General features: G+C 34.2%; 1 protein-coding gene and 2 long non-coding RNA genes across 3 annotated transcripts in view; 1 reads left to right on the plus strand and 2 right to left on the minus strand.

Annotated features, from left to right (window-relative positions):
* Window positions 1-12,654, plus strand: part of LOC142333405 (uncharacterized) — a 44,142-nt gene extending 31,488 nt beyond the window's left edge. The window contains exon 2 of the long non-coding RNA XR_012758592.1: window positions 12,354-12,654. This is a non-coding gene — a long non-coding RNA (uncharacterized LOC142333405). The remainder of the gene's footprint in view (window positions 1-12,353) is intronic.
* Window positions 1-13,080, minus strand: part of LOC142333334 (dynein axonemal heavy chain 10-like) — a 363,654-nt gene that overhangs the window by 71,189 nt on the left and 279,385 nt on the right. The gene's annotated exons all lie outside the window — the stretch shown is intronic.
* Window positions 9,705-13,080, minus strand: part of LOC142333402 (uncharacterized) — a 29,788-nt gene continuing 26,412 nt past the window's right edge. Inside the window, exons 3-4 of the long non-coding RNA XR_012758589.1 lie at window positions 10,882-11,053; window positions 9,705-9,825 (exon numbers count right to left, since the gene is read on the minus strand). This is a non-coding gene — a long non-coding RNA (uncharacterized LOC142333402). The remainder of the gene's footprint in view (window positions 9,826-10,881; window positions 11,054-13,080) is intronic.

Raw genomic sequence — 13,080 nt, forward strand, 5'->3', positions numbered from 1 at the left:
CATTTCATGGGCCGACCGCGGAAGGCTAGGCTTATAAAGCCTCTCCTCCCGACGTAATTCCCCTTCAGACCGTCCACTTAAGTCCTTTCGGTGCTAACTCTTAATAGGCTAGCAGGAATACGCCACAACGGGGCACTACCTGTAAGGAGGGAGCAATGCGTCCCCTTTTCCGGAGGAGTCGCAATTGCTGGGTTATTTTATCTTACTGTAAGTTTTGAAATAGGAGAGGTTGTGTAGAAGCTCTTCATCCTATCTGGTATGGCTGCCCTTCAGGACGCATCTTTGCTGGGCTCTGTTCCGGACTCCAGTCCGTGATGTTGAGGCGAGTGGTTGGTCTTCCTTCTTCTTCTCCCTCTTCTTCTTCCGAAGACCTCTTCGTTCTTCTTTGGCCTGCACTTTCCAAGAATTGGTAGTAACCGAAGTTACATACCATTAACCTTGGAATTCCCGAAGCCCCGAAGGGCTGAACGGGGGAAAGTGCAGGTTTCTTCGTTCTTCTGTGCTGTCAGTGGCTGCTGGGCTGATGGCTGCTGGGCTCGTTCCCTCTTTCTTCTTTCTTGAAAGGAAAGGAAGGTAATAGGGAACTTACAAATGGTGACACCTATTCGCGATCGCATTTTTGGGGCGGCGATTTTCTGGAAGAAGTAAACAGTAATTATTCACTCCACGTAATCATTAACCTTCAGACACACGTGTGTCTGAGAAGGGGTTGGGGGGACCGCGTGGCCGCAGTGAAGAAACCATTTGTTTTTGTGGTGGCTGTAGAATTTAATAAAATCGCAAAACAAGAGGGATTTATACAGATGTCTTATAAAAACAATTATTTCCACTACTGGCCTAAAGAAACACCATTTTTCAAAATACAATCTAAAGAACATATGTGTACCACAAAGGTTTTTAAGTACGTGGATATTTCTGTTACTAGTCCCTTCGAAAGCTTAACGATTGGGAAAAAGAAAATATACAGAAAAAGGAAGAGAAAGTAAAAATATCTAAAGAAATAGTAGAAAAAATGCTGTGCAGACGTTTTACTTAAGCGCTAATTTTACTGTATCTAAATGTAAAAAATAGAGGATTTAGAAGAGGGCGTTTATACTATTAATTCTATAACAACAGATTTTAGAGAAAAAACACGTTATGCCTTTACTTTAGAAGAGAAAGGGACCGTAGAATACGTTTCCAATTCCTTTATGGAGAAAGAACCAGACTTTAATTTTAGGTTTAAAATTTTTTTTTTGTCTTCAGTCATTTGACTGGTTTGATGCAGCTCTCCAAGATTCCCTATCTAGTGCTAGTCGTTTCATTTCAGTATACCCTCTACATCCTACATCCCCAACAATTTGTTTTACATACTCCAAACGTGGCCTGCCTACACAATTTTTCCCTTCTACCTGTCCTTCCAATATTAAAGCGACTATTCCAGGATGCCTTAGTATGTGGCCTATAAGTCTGTCTCTTCTTTTAACTATATTTTTCCAAATGCTTCTTTCTTCATCTATTTGCCGCAATACCTCTTCATTTGTCACTTTATCCACCCGTCTGATTTTTAACATTCTCCTATAGCACCACATTTCAAAAGCTTCTAATCTTTTCTTATCAGATACTCCGATCGTCCAAGTTTCACTTCCATATAAAGCGACACTCCAAACATACACTTTCAAAAATCTTTTCCTGACATTTAAATTCATTTTTGATGTAAACAAATTATATTTCTTACTGAAGGCTCGTTTAGCTTGTGCTATTCGCCATTTTATATCGCTCCTGCTTCGTCCATCTTTAGTAATTCTACTTCCCAAATAACAAAATTCTTCTACCTCCATAATCTTTTCTCCTCCTATTTTCACATTCAGCGGTCCATCTTTGTTATTTCTACTAAATTTCATTACTTTTGTTTTGTTCTTGTTTATTTTCACGCGATAGTTCTTGCGTAGGACTTCATCTATGCCGTTGATTGTTTCTTCTAAATCCTTTTTACTCTCGGCTAGAATTACTATATCATCAGCAAATCGTATCATCTTTATCTTTTCACCTTGTACTGTTACTCCGAATCTAAATTGTTCTTTAACATCATTAACTGCTAGTTCCATGTAAAGATTAAAAAGTAACGGAGATAGGGAACATCCTTGTCGGACTCCCTTTCTTATTAGGGCTTCTTTCTTATGTTCTTCGATTGTTACTGTTGCTGTTTGGTTCCTGTAGATGTTAGCAATTGTTCTTCTATCTCTGTATTTGAACCCTAATTTTTTTAAAATGCTGAACATTTTATTCCAGTCTACGTTATCGAAAGCCTTTTCTAGGTCTATAAACGCCAAGTATGTCGGTTTGTTTTTCTTTAATCTTCCTTCCACTATTAATCTGAGGCCTAAAATTGCTTCCCTTGTCCCTATACTTTTCCTGAAACCAAATTGGTCTTCTAACACTTCCACTCTCCTCTCAATTCTTCCGTATAAAATTCTAGTTAAGATTTTTGATGCATGACTAGTTAAACTAATCGTTCTGTATTCTTCACATTTATCTGCCCCTGCTTTCTTTGGTATCATAACTATAACACTTTTTTTGATGTCTGATGGAAATTCCCCATTTTCATAAATATTACACACCAGTTTGTATAATCTATCAATCGCTTCCTCACCTGCACTGCGCAGTAATTCTACAGGTATTCCGTCTACAGGTTTAAAATAAAAGCAGATATACTAAAACGTGGGGAAAACAAGGAAAAAATCGTGTTATTTTCGTCTTGGGATGAAAATCTAATCGAAAATTATTTTTAAGAGAAGTTCTTTTAAAAATAACTTCTACAGGAAACCACCAGCGGTGTCCTTTGTGCCACTTACATTCGCACAAAACAGTTCATTTATATATATTTAAAAAGAAATCGGTTAATTACGTGTTTCCACCTTTTGCTTGCATACCTCGCATTTAATCCATCCCCAGAAACAATGTAAAAAAGTAAGGTGATCTAGGTAGCGTCCACTTCATTTACCGGTAAAATTTTTATCTAAGAATTGTCTTGGTGTATCACGAATGAATTAAGACGATTTTTAGATGAAATATTTACCGGTAAACGGATTGAACGTAGCCGTGAATATGTTGTTGTTCCGTCAAGTCGATAGATTTCAGTTCGTTTTATCGATGAGAAATTTTCAAGGGCTTTACGTTTAAAACTTGTTTAAAAATTCCGGATAATTTCTACTTTTTGTTTTAATATGAAAGGGCCTATTAACCGGTTGTCGATCGTGCCGCACCAAACGTTGTCCGAAAGCGGTCGCTGGAAATTTAATTCGACTACAGGATGCGGGTTTTCTTCAGAACACCGATAAGTATTTGGTACGTTGTTTACGCCATTAAGAGGAAAAGTAGCTTCGTCCGAAAATAGAATAAATGGAATTAAGCGGTAATAATTATTAACCCGTCGATAAAATTGCAGTCGTCTGGTATTGTCACCGAGCCGGAAGGGTTGAACTTTTTGTACATAAGGAGTCGTAATGCCGTAATGACTTCCATACACGATTTTGAGGAATATTAAGTCGTGTAGAAATTCTTTAAGCTGTTAGCCGGTTGTAGCACCTGATGAATGTTTTTTGTTGCATCGCTGTTTATCGGTTGACTTTCAGATGAAACATGTGCTCTGGGAAGTGTTATTTTCACGAAGATTATTAAAAATTCCTCTAAAATACTTTACTAATCGTCCAGGATACCTACGTCGGTATTCTTCCGCTGAAGCCGGACCATTTCTATCGCAAAAAGCCGTACACAAAAATCATATCGGCATATTCTATGTGACTGAAGAGACGCCGTATTTTTTCAAAACAAAAAATTCCAAACAGAATTTCACTTGTTTAAATTCAATATCAATTGGAAAAATGTAGGTACAGTTTAGAGTACAATAAACAAAAATACTACATAATATGATTTTCAAAAATAATTTAACGTAATCAAATTTTTGTCAAAAACAACTAAATCGCTAGGAATTATTTATATATATATATATATATATATATACACATGTATATACAGAGGCATATCTCTCCTGGATTGCACATACAAAATCCTGTCGAGAATCATATACAACCGATGCAAAGACCAACTTGAACTGGAACTTGGGGAATACCAAGGGGGATTTAGGCCATGGAGAGGTTGCCCGGAGCAAATAATATCCCTAAAACTTATGATGGACTTATATATAAGACGGAAAAAACAACTAATAATCACCTTCGTCGACTTTAAAAGGGCCTATGATTGTATACACCGACCATCCGTGCTGAATATTCTAAGAAACCTGGAACCCTAAACTCGTAAACATGATAAAATTAACTTTAACCGATACCCAGTCCAGAGTGAAATTCAGAGGTGAACTCTCTCGACCCTTCTACATAAAAACTGGATTGAGGCAAGGAGACGGCCTCTCACCAGTCCTTTTTAACTGCGCCCTCGAATTTGTCATGAGAAAATGGTATGAAATAAATCCCAAAAATATAAAAACGGGTACTAAGAAAAACTCTATCGCACTAAATTGCCTAGGATTTGCAGATGACCTCGCTCTTTTAGCAAATAATATTCAAGAAGCCAAAACACAAATCATGAGCCTTCAAAACCTAGCACAAAAGATAGGGCTTCATATCTCTTTCGAAAAAACTGAACTGATGGCCATAGATCCTCTGGTAATAGAGCGCATTACGGTAAACGATCAGAAAATTAAAATAGTAAAACGATTTAAATATCTAGGGGAAATAATAACTTATAATTTAAATGAAAAAGTGACATGGCAAAACAGGACAAATAAAATGATTAAATCCCAAAAATTAACTCGGTCAACATATAACAAAAAATGCCTTTCTGCTAAAACAAAACTTAAACATTATAAAACTGTAGTACAGCCAGAAGTCACCTACGGAAGCGAGACCCTTTTCAAAATCACTCAGAAAAACCGAATTGAAAAAAAATTTTGAAAATAGAGAGGAGAATTGTCAGAACGTGTATCGATAAAAAACACAAAAAAGAAGGCCGATGGTGGATCGTGCCAAATGAGGTGGTGTATCGAGAAATAGAGCCTGTTACTGATACTATGCGGAAAAAAAGAATCTCTTTCTTCGGTCATCTCATAAGGACACCGCAAACAAGACTGTCAAGAAATATCATTGAAAAGCTCTGGTTCCAAAAGCTAGAAGTAGGATGGATCAAAGAAATTAGAGAAGATATGAAAGAATTGGGAATTTCCCTGACCGACCTACAGAATAAAACTGGAAAAATTACAAAGCTAAAAGATAAAAGCATTAGATTTAAACAAAAGACAGACAAACGACAAAATACTACGAAGAGGGTGTTTACGGATGAAGAAATACTGGGCAGCTCGGAAGAGTAAAATAACACGCTTTTCTCAGAAAAGATCCAACTAAAATTGACTTAAGTGGTCCCATGTTGGCCGTAAAAGCATAATAATAATAATAATATATACATGTGTGTGTGTGTGCATGTCAGAATATCGTATTTAGCGTATGTAAGCACTATTCCGGTTTGTATTACTGGATTAGTTCAGGGAAATGTACCGATTGCTAGGCAGGGGGTGGCAATTATCATTATCGAACAAACATTTGTGTACAACAATCCTAAATCCAATTTGGAATGGTAAAATCCTGCTGTGAAGTACTACAAGTGAGAGTAACGTTGACATCGTTCAGCGATATCGGAATAAGTTACTGAGAATTATAACAGAGGCTCCGTGGTTTACAAGAAACTCTAAGATACACTCTAAGGTTATCTGAGAGTTCGGAGCGTTCGAGAGGAAATAAAACGATTCATTAACAAGCACAAAATGAGACTGAACATCATACGAGCTAATTCGCAGTTCGAGTAATAGCGACAAAATTCGACATTTAAAACGACTGCATTTATTGGAGTCGTAAGGTTCTTCGAAATTTGGATTAATCTACTACATTAGGTCATTATACTTTGTCAAAATATCTCGTTTTGTTTCGCCGTTTCATTTTGTTTTCATCATTTATTATTTTTTTTATTTCCTTGTACGAAGTAAAGGATCGCGAAAAATTTTCGGTTATCAGATCTCAATAAAAATATGCATTTTGACCATCCGCGAATCCATTTTGACTAGTTTCGGCGTGACGTCTGTGCAAACGTATGTACCCTTTTCTTTTTTTTTAAAAGAGATGGAGGACCCCGTTTACGGGCGCCTAAGCAATGTCGGGCTCGCTAACAGGTTCCGCCAGTTATAACAAAGGGCGTATGTATACCTGCGCAGTACCGACTAAACCTCCATCCCTGGCTTCCCCCTTCCTGGGACTGCTTACGTATGTACCTCGCATATCTCAAAAGATTAGCTATAGGATGTTGAAATTTTTAATTTAGGATTGTTGTAACATCTAGTTGTGCAACGTCCCTTTTGATTGCGATCGACCGAATCAAAAACGTCCAAAAAAGCAGAAAATCCCCAAAACTGCAGGTCTCAGTGAAACCTTTTCAGCGATATATCATAAGCGGTACTTATTTTCACCGGTTCCAGAGTTATAGCCAAACAAAATGTTCATCGATGAATTATTGGGATGTTACAAGAGGAAGGCACATCGGTTCGAATCAGACTTCATCTCCTTTTTTTTAATTTTGTTTTCTTTCTTTTAATGTAAATATATCGATTTATTAATAATTATTAACTTCTGATTGTAAAAAAACTTTTACGGTAAATAATTATTCAATAATAACAATAAAAACAAATATCAGAATTTATTAATGAAATAACATTTTATGTACTTTTCATTTTTTTTTTAAATGCGTATATGTAAATTTAACAGGTGTACAAGGAAGTCATGAGAGGGTCCACGTCAAATTTTTTTCTCTTTTTTCTGATATTTCTTTGTTCGTTTGTTTTTTTTGTGATTCCTTGTGTAACTGGGGTATACTTCTTGGTATTTCTTTTTTTCCTTTTTACGTTACGGACTTAATTTCTCGGACTAATCGGTGTATTTAACTATTTATCTTTATTATATACTTTAATGAACTATAAAAGATATGTATACATAAGCGTACGTGTATTTTTTACAATTGTATTGTATAGTATTGTATTTACAATTCTTAAAAGGATTCGATGGAGACCTCTCTTTGCACGGCTTTTGTTTATTATAATCAAATTTATTTGCGGTTCAGATTGTAAATAAAAATAACTTGCTTTGAAAGAAAAAATTAAAAAAAAAAGTGTAATTTGATTCGAATGGATTTCTAGTGAACTCCAGCTATTTGACGTTTATAAATGTACACGATACGTGTACATTTATAAACGTCAAATTGGTGCTTGAGATTTTATAAATTTTATAAATGTACACGATACGTGTACATTTATAAAATCTATGCTCCTAAATGGAAATTCCTGTATTCCTAAATCATAATTTATCTTCATTACATTTTATACGTAAAAATTTTAAATATATTTAATTAAAATATATAAATAAAATAATTATCGAGATCGGATCAGGAGTTTCTGATATACGAATAAGATTTTTACAAATATGCAAACAGACGGATATTCTATTTTATAGGGTTATAAAATCGACCGTCTATAATCATACATACGTCTTTATCTTAAAAAATTATTCCAGATATAATCTACTAAAAATGTTGAACATCTGCAGTATTTTAAAAAATAAATATTATATAGATAAAACGTAACATAAACCCCTCCGCTCGTAAAATAACAGAGATAAAAACTATCGTAAAAATGTACTTGAAACCAACACGTCTTAGAACAAGAGAAAATCAATTATAATAATAAATTTTGTCAGCAAAATTTTGGGTTAGGACTATGCGAGAGAGGAGAGGAAGGGAGAATAAATTTTATATAACATTCGATTAAAAAAGTTAATTGCATTTTCTATTCGGGTTATAATCGAAGATCGATCGGAAATTAAAGAGATATACGACAGTAGAAAAATTATTATTTATTCAATAATGAAATTAAAACTATTTACCGACATAATCCCCGCTAAATGTAGCCATCTTTCCGTGAACTAAGGATTATTCAACTCGGTATCTAACCCGTTCTTATACCGCAATTTTTGACTCGATGGTTATTGCCGAATTTGGTGCTACGTAAAAACTTTTCGAGAGAACCGAACAAAAAAAAAACCTAATGGTGCGAGATCAGGACTGTAAGGTTAATGTGTTAAAAACTTCTGAATCGATTTCTGAATGACGTCCCACGTCTTTGAGAACTAATAAGGACTTTATCGTACAGATGAATTACGTTTTTTGTGAAAGAACAGGAACGATTCCTTTCCTTATAACAGAAGGAAATCGACATTTTGCAATGATAACTGTCGATAGTAAGTTGTTCTTTCAAATTAGTGACAATAAATTCAGCCTTTGTAATATCAAAGCAATTTTTTTTCCAAAAGAGTAACGGAATGAAAAAGCGCTTGAATGTCAGTCCTAATGAAAAGTAACATCGTAACTTCCATTATTTTTAAACTAATTAATTTTAATTTCGATCATCTAAAAAGGATAATCACAATTTCATTTTTACTTCCTTGTACGAAGTAAAGGAATCATTATTTACCATCCGTGATCCATTTTGACTAGTTTCGGCGTGACGTCTGTGTCTCGCATAACTCAAAAACGATTAGCCGTAGGATGTTGAAATTTTGGATTTAGGAGTGTCGTACTATTTAGTCGTGCACCTCCCCTTTTGATTATAATCGACCGGACCAAAAATGTCAAAAAAGCCCAAAATTCCATAAAATTGTATTTTGGACTTTTTCTAACTGCAGTAATAAGCCCTCATCGGGGGAGCTTTTCAACGATATATCATACGCGGTACTTATTTTCATCGGTTTCAGAGTTATAGCGAAATAAAATTTTAATTAATGAAATATTTAGATCTTACAAGAGGATGGCGCATCGATTAAATTACGACTTGATATGCTTTTTATTATTAACTTTTTTTTTTAAATTTAAATATATCGATTTATTAACAATTATTAACCTCCGATTGTAAAAAAACAACTTTTACAATAATTAATAATCCGATAATAAGAATAAAACAAAAACAAAAAATATGAAAAAAATCAGAAGTTATTAGTGAAATAAAATTTTACGTACTTTTACTTAATTACGGGTTTATGTACTTTTTTAATTTTATGTACTCACCACACACCTACTTGAGCGTCGTACTAATATAAAAATGCTGTTACGGACAAATAATGTGAAAATACGGAAATAATCTGATGCGATGTGGCGCCTACCCCGATGCAATTATGTAACCGTCAACTTTATTATAGAATTCGAAAATCGTATCTTATTTTCAAATGAAGTGCGGCATAAAATGCATATACGTAATTTAATAGGCGTCTAAGGAAGGCTTGTGGTATCCGTATCAGATTTTTTATAAATAATCTTTGATCTCATTTCGACTTTTTTTTGTCTATTTCAATTAAAAAATACAACAGATTAAAGATGCGATGAATGTAAAACCTGAAGCGTATATTTATTTATATTCGCATATACGCGAAAAGAAACTCGCATAAAAGTTCCAAAAAGTAAAAGAAATATTTTTACGGCAGTTCTAAAACAGCGAAGAATTTTTATCGAAGATTATTTTAGTACACGTAAAAGTAAAAGAGAAAATTATGTAAAGAAAATTTTCCGATGAAAGGAAACAAGAAACAAGTGTGGAGCATAAAAAGGTAACGGGAAACATAGCTGTTAAAAACAATGAACACAGAAACGATAACCTAATTTGAACTGTGTAAACAAGCCGAGACTGACCGCTGTATTTCATAAGCTTCGTTCTGTCACCACGTAATTTCTCTGCGCTCCCCACCCCTGCAACAAACGTCCGGATAAACAACAAACCTTCAAACGCCACAGCAAAAATAAATTACGAAAACTAGCCCGCCCTCTAAAGTGCACTTCCTAGACTGCATTGTTTCATCTCTCGTAACACAACCAACCGACCAACGACAGCTTAATATTTATGTTTGTGTTCGCGAACACGAACTCGCAAACACACATTTACTATGGATTTAATTCAAAAATTATAATTAGAGATCACAAAGTAACATATAATTAACAGAGCTGCCATACAGCTCTGAGCTGAGTTACAGCTCAGGCATCACTCCATAATCTGTAATACTTATATGAGTTTTACGCGTTAAAAAAAAAAATAATACGCAAACGGGGGTACCGCACAGCGCTGCTAGTTTAACCTTGACCAAAGACTGGTGTGGCGGCGATTGGAGAGGGTGACTCGCATATCACATTGCAAAGTAAAATGTAGACAGCGCGTCGGCATGCAGTTCCGTATATGATTGCAGGATGTTTATAACGTTATCCGACATGAATTAAACGAACATTTATAATCGGTTTTTTTTAAGTTAATTTATTTTACTCGCAATGACAACATCCAGAGTACCCGCATATTTTTTTTTCTTTTCCTCCGGACCAACCGTTATGTATCGCTTCACAGAATGAGATGAAATAGCAATTTTATAGCGTGTGAAAATATCATGCCTGACCGGGATTCGAACTCGCGACCTCTGGATGAAAGGCCGAGACGCTACCACTCGCACCACGCGAGTTAACAGCTCACTATCACGCGCATTTTTTTTAAATTGTTTTTTTTCACGTTATGAATTTTGATAATAATGTAATGTAAGCGTAACCCGAAATCGAACCCAGAACGTTTTATCCGACAGTACTATCTTCTCGCAATTATTATTTTCATACTGTTTACTATAATAAAATTAATATTAACCCGTAATTTAACAATCTGTTTTATTTTATTCGTTTATTACAATAAATGAAGCTAAATGTATTATAAAAATGACATTAGAGGTTACATATTAATGAAACGTGTAAATAGATTAGATTTTTTTTTACCTCCGGGTCCACAGTTAAGTTATCGCTTCAGAGGATGAGATGAACAATTTGTAGCGCGTGTGAAAATGCCATGCCTGACCGGGTTCGAACCTGGGACCTCCGGATGAAAGGCCGAGACGCTACCACTCGCGCCACGGAGGCCGGAAAATAGATTAGGTTGCATAATATTAACCTAAAATACAGAAACATCTTATATTACAGATCTAAATTACAAAATAACTACAAATAAATTGAAAAAAGTAATAATTTAAATTTTTACTGAGGGCGGTAACATATATAATGAAGGGTCGGAAAGAAAAATGATGTATTAATTTAGTAATTAATATTTCTGAAAATCAAACAAATTCATGATGATCTTTTACTCTTTTTTCTATTTTCTTTTAAAAGAATACATTTTTTGTTATATAAGAGAATAAGTGTTTTTGATAAAAAAAACCTTTTTTATCAGATACATTTTTTATATAAAAGAAAACTGAAAAAAATCGGTTAAGATGACACAATGTAACGATATTTTTTTTAATATAATCGATTAAAAAAAATCGTCGATTTCGGAACAGTTACAATGAAAGAAGTTTCTAAAATTCTGTCATATTGGAAACCACATACTGTATTCATTCCATCAAAGTGGATTAATTTTTACCCCCCTATAAATCTCTGATGCGAGAGTAGTCTACCTACATTTGACTAGGGACTAATAGCTCTATCTACGCTATTATCTATTTTATACCTGAATATAAGTTTTAAATATTTAACTTTAACAGTAAAATGACTGCTAACTAAGATGCAATTAGCAACAGTTCCAAAGACTGGACTGCAGGTCTATATGCCATCATTAGGTAGCCTAACGAGGTAGCACAAGAAAAATTAGTTAAAAAATAAAAATTGATTCATTAAATTTTAATCTCCCTCATCTAGAGTTGAAAACGATTTGTTTGTTTACGTCACTTGTATGAAAGGGACAATTCTGTTCATACATTTTGTAAATTAATCATAGTAAACGATATTTTCTCATTAAAGCACAATAATTTTTTTGATTTATTTATAACTGGAAAATAACTGATGTTTTTTTTTTGTTGCAAACCCCAGAAATACATATATATGACAAATATCAGCACGCAGGAACCGATCAGAATAGATTACGTAATTGTAAATTTCTATGTTTGAGTTTATCGTTCAAAGAACTTTTATTCTGTTAATCCATATATCGATTGCATTCGTTGTAATTTTCCTTATATTATATAAGCCTTTTTTAATATTGTATCAAAAATGTATTCATAATCGATCGTTAGAATTGAAGTAATATACTCGTGCTTGTAATGAACCACCGTGACACATAATGTGTTTTTTCATTCCATTCTTTTTATATTCTCTTCTGAAGACGGGTGTAACAGGTGAAAACCTTTCGATATATTTTATCGATAAGAGATTGTAGATTGTTGTTATTATTATATAATTTTTATTTCTTTTTGCAGGGAAAAAGGATGGATATCATCAGATGTGGAAGAAATTTATAAATCATAAAGATTTATTATAATTAAAATTGTAATATTATCGTAATGTATAAGTCGTTTTTACTATATTATAAGCCTGTAATGTGATATGTATCGTAGACATAAATATTGTTAGGCTGTTCTTATCAAGGTTTTGCCACGGTTTCCCTTGATACAATAGGGCAAATGCCGGAACAGTTAGTTTAGTTTTCCGTGGAATTTAATCTTTGATATCATTATTCTCATCTAAAATAATAAAAATAAATATTTATTTATAATTTTATTTTTTGTAGTTTTTTTTTTTTCATTACCTGCTTAATGCCGAATTAACGTGACCCCATTTAACCACTAAAAGTTGAAATTTAGCTCAAATACTTTTTACTTCCTTTACTTCGTACAAGGAAGTAAAAATGATTAATTTTCTATCGGCTAAATGGCGCTCTGCGGTATTACAGCAACCGTGTCCGTGCTGCATTATACATCGGTTTCAAAACAAGCGGAATGGCAGAGGAGGGCTGATCGCACGGCCAACAAGGAACCTAAACCTCATTAGATTTTTTTTTGGGAGGGCATGTAAAAATCATTATTCGGAAAAAAAATCCGCAACATCAACCATCTACAGAAGAGGGTTGTTGCAGTGCGACGGTAGCATACATTACACTCGACATCCTGACGAGTACGTGGGAAGAGCTGGATTACCGTCTGGACA

The sequence above is a fragment of the Lycorma delicatula genome, chromosome 12 (assembly GCF_047948215.1).
Source record: "Lycorma delicatula isolate Av1 chromosome 12, ASM4794821v1, whole genome shotgun sequence".
Taxonomy (NCBI): Eukaryota; Metazoa; Arthropoda; class Insecta; order Hemiptera; family Fulgoridae; genus Lycorma; species Lycorma delicatula.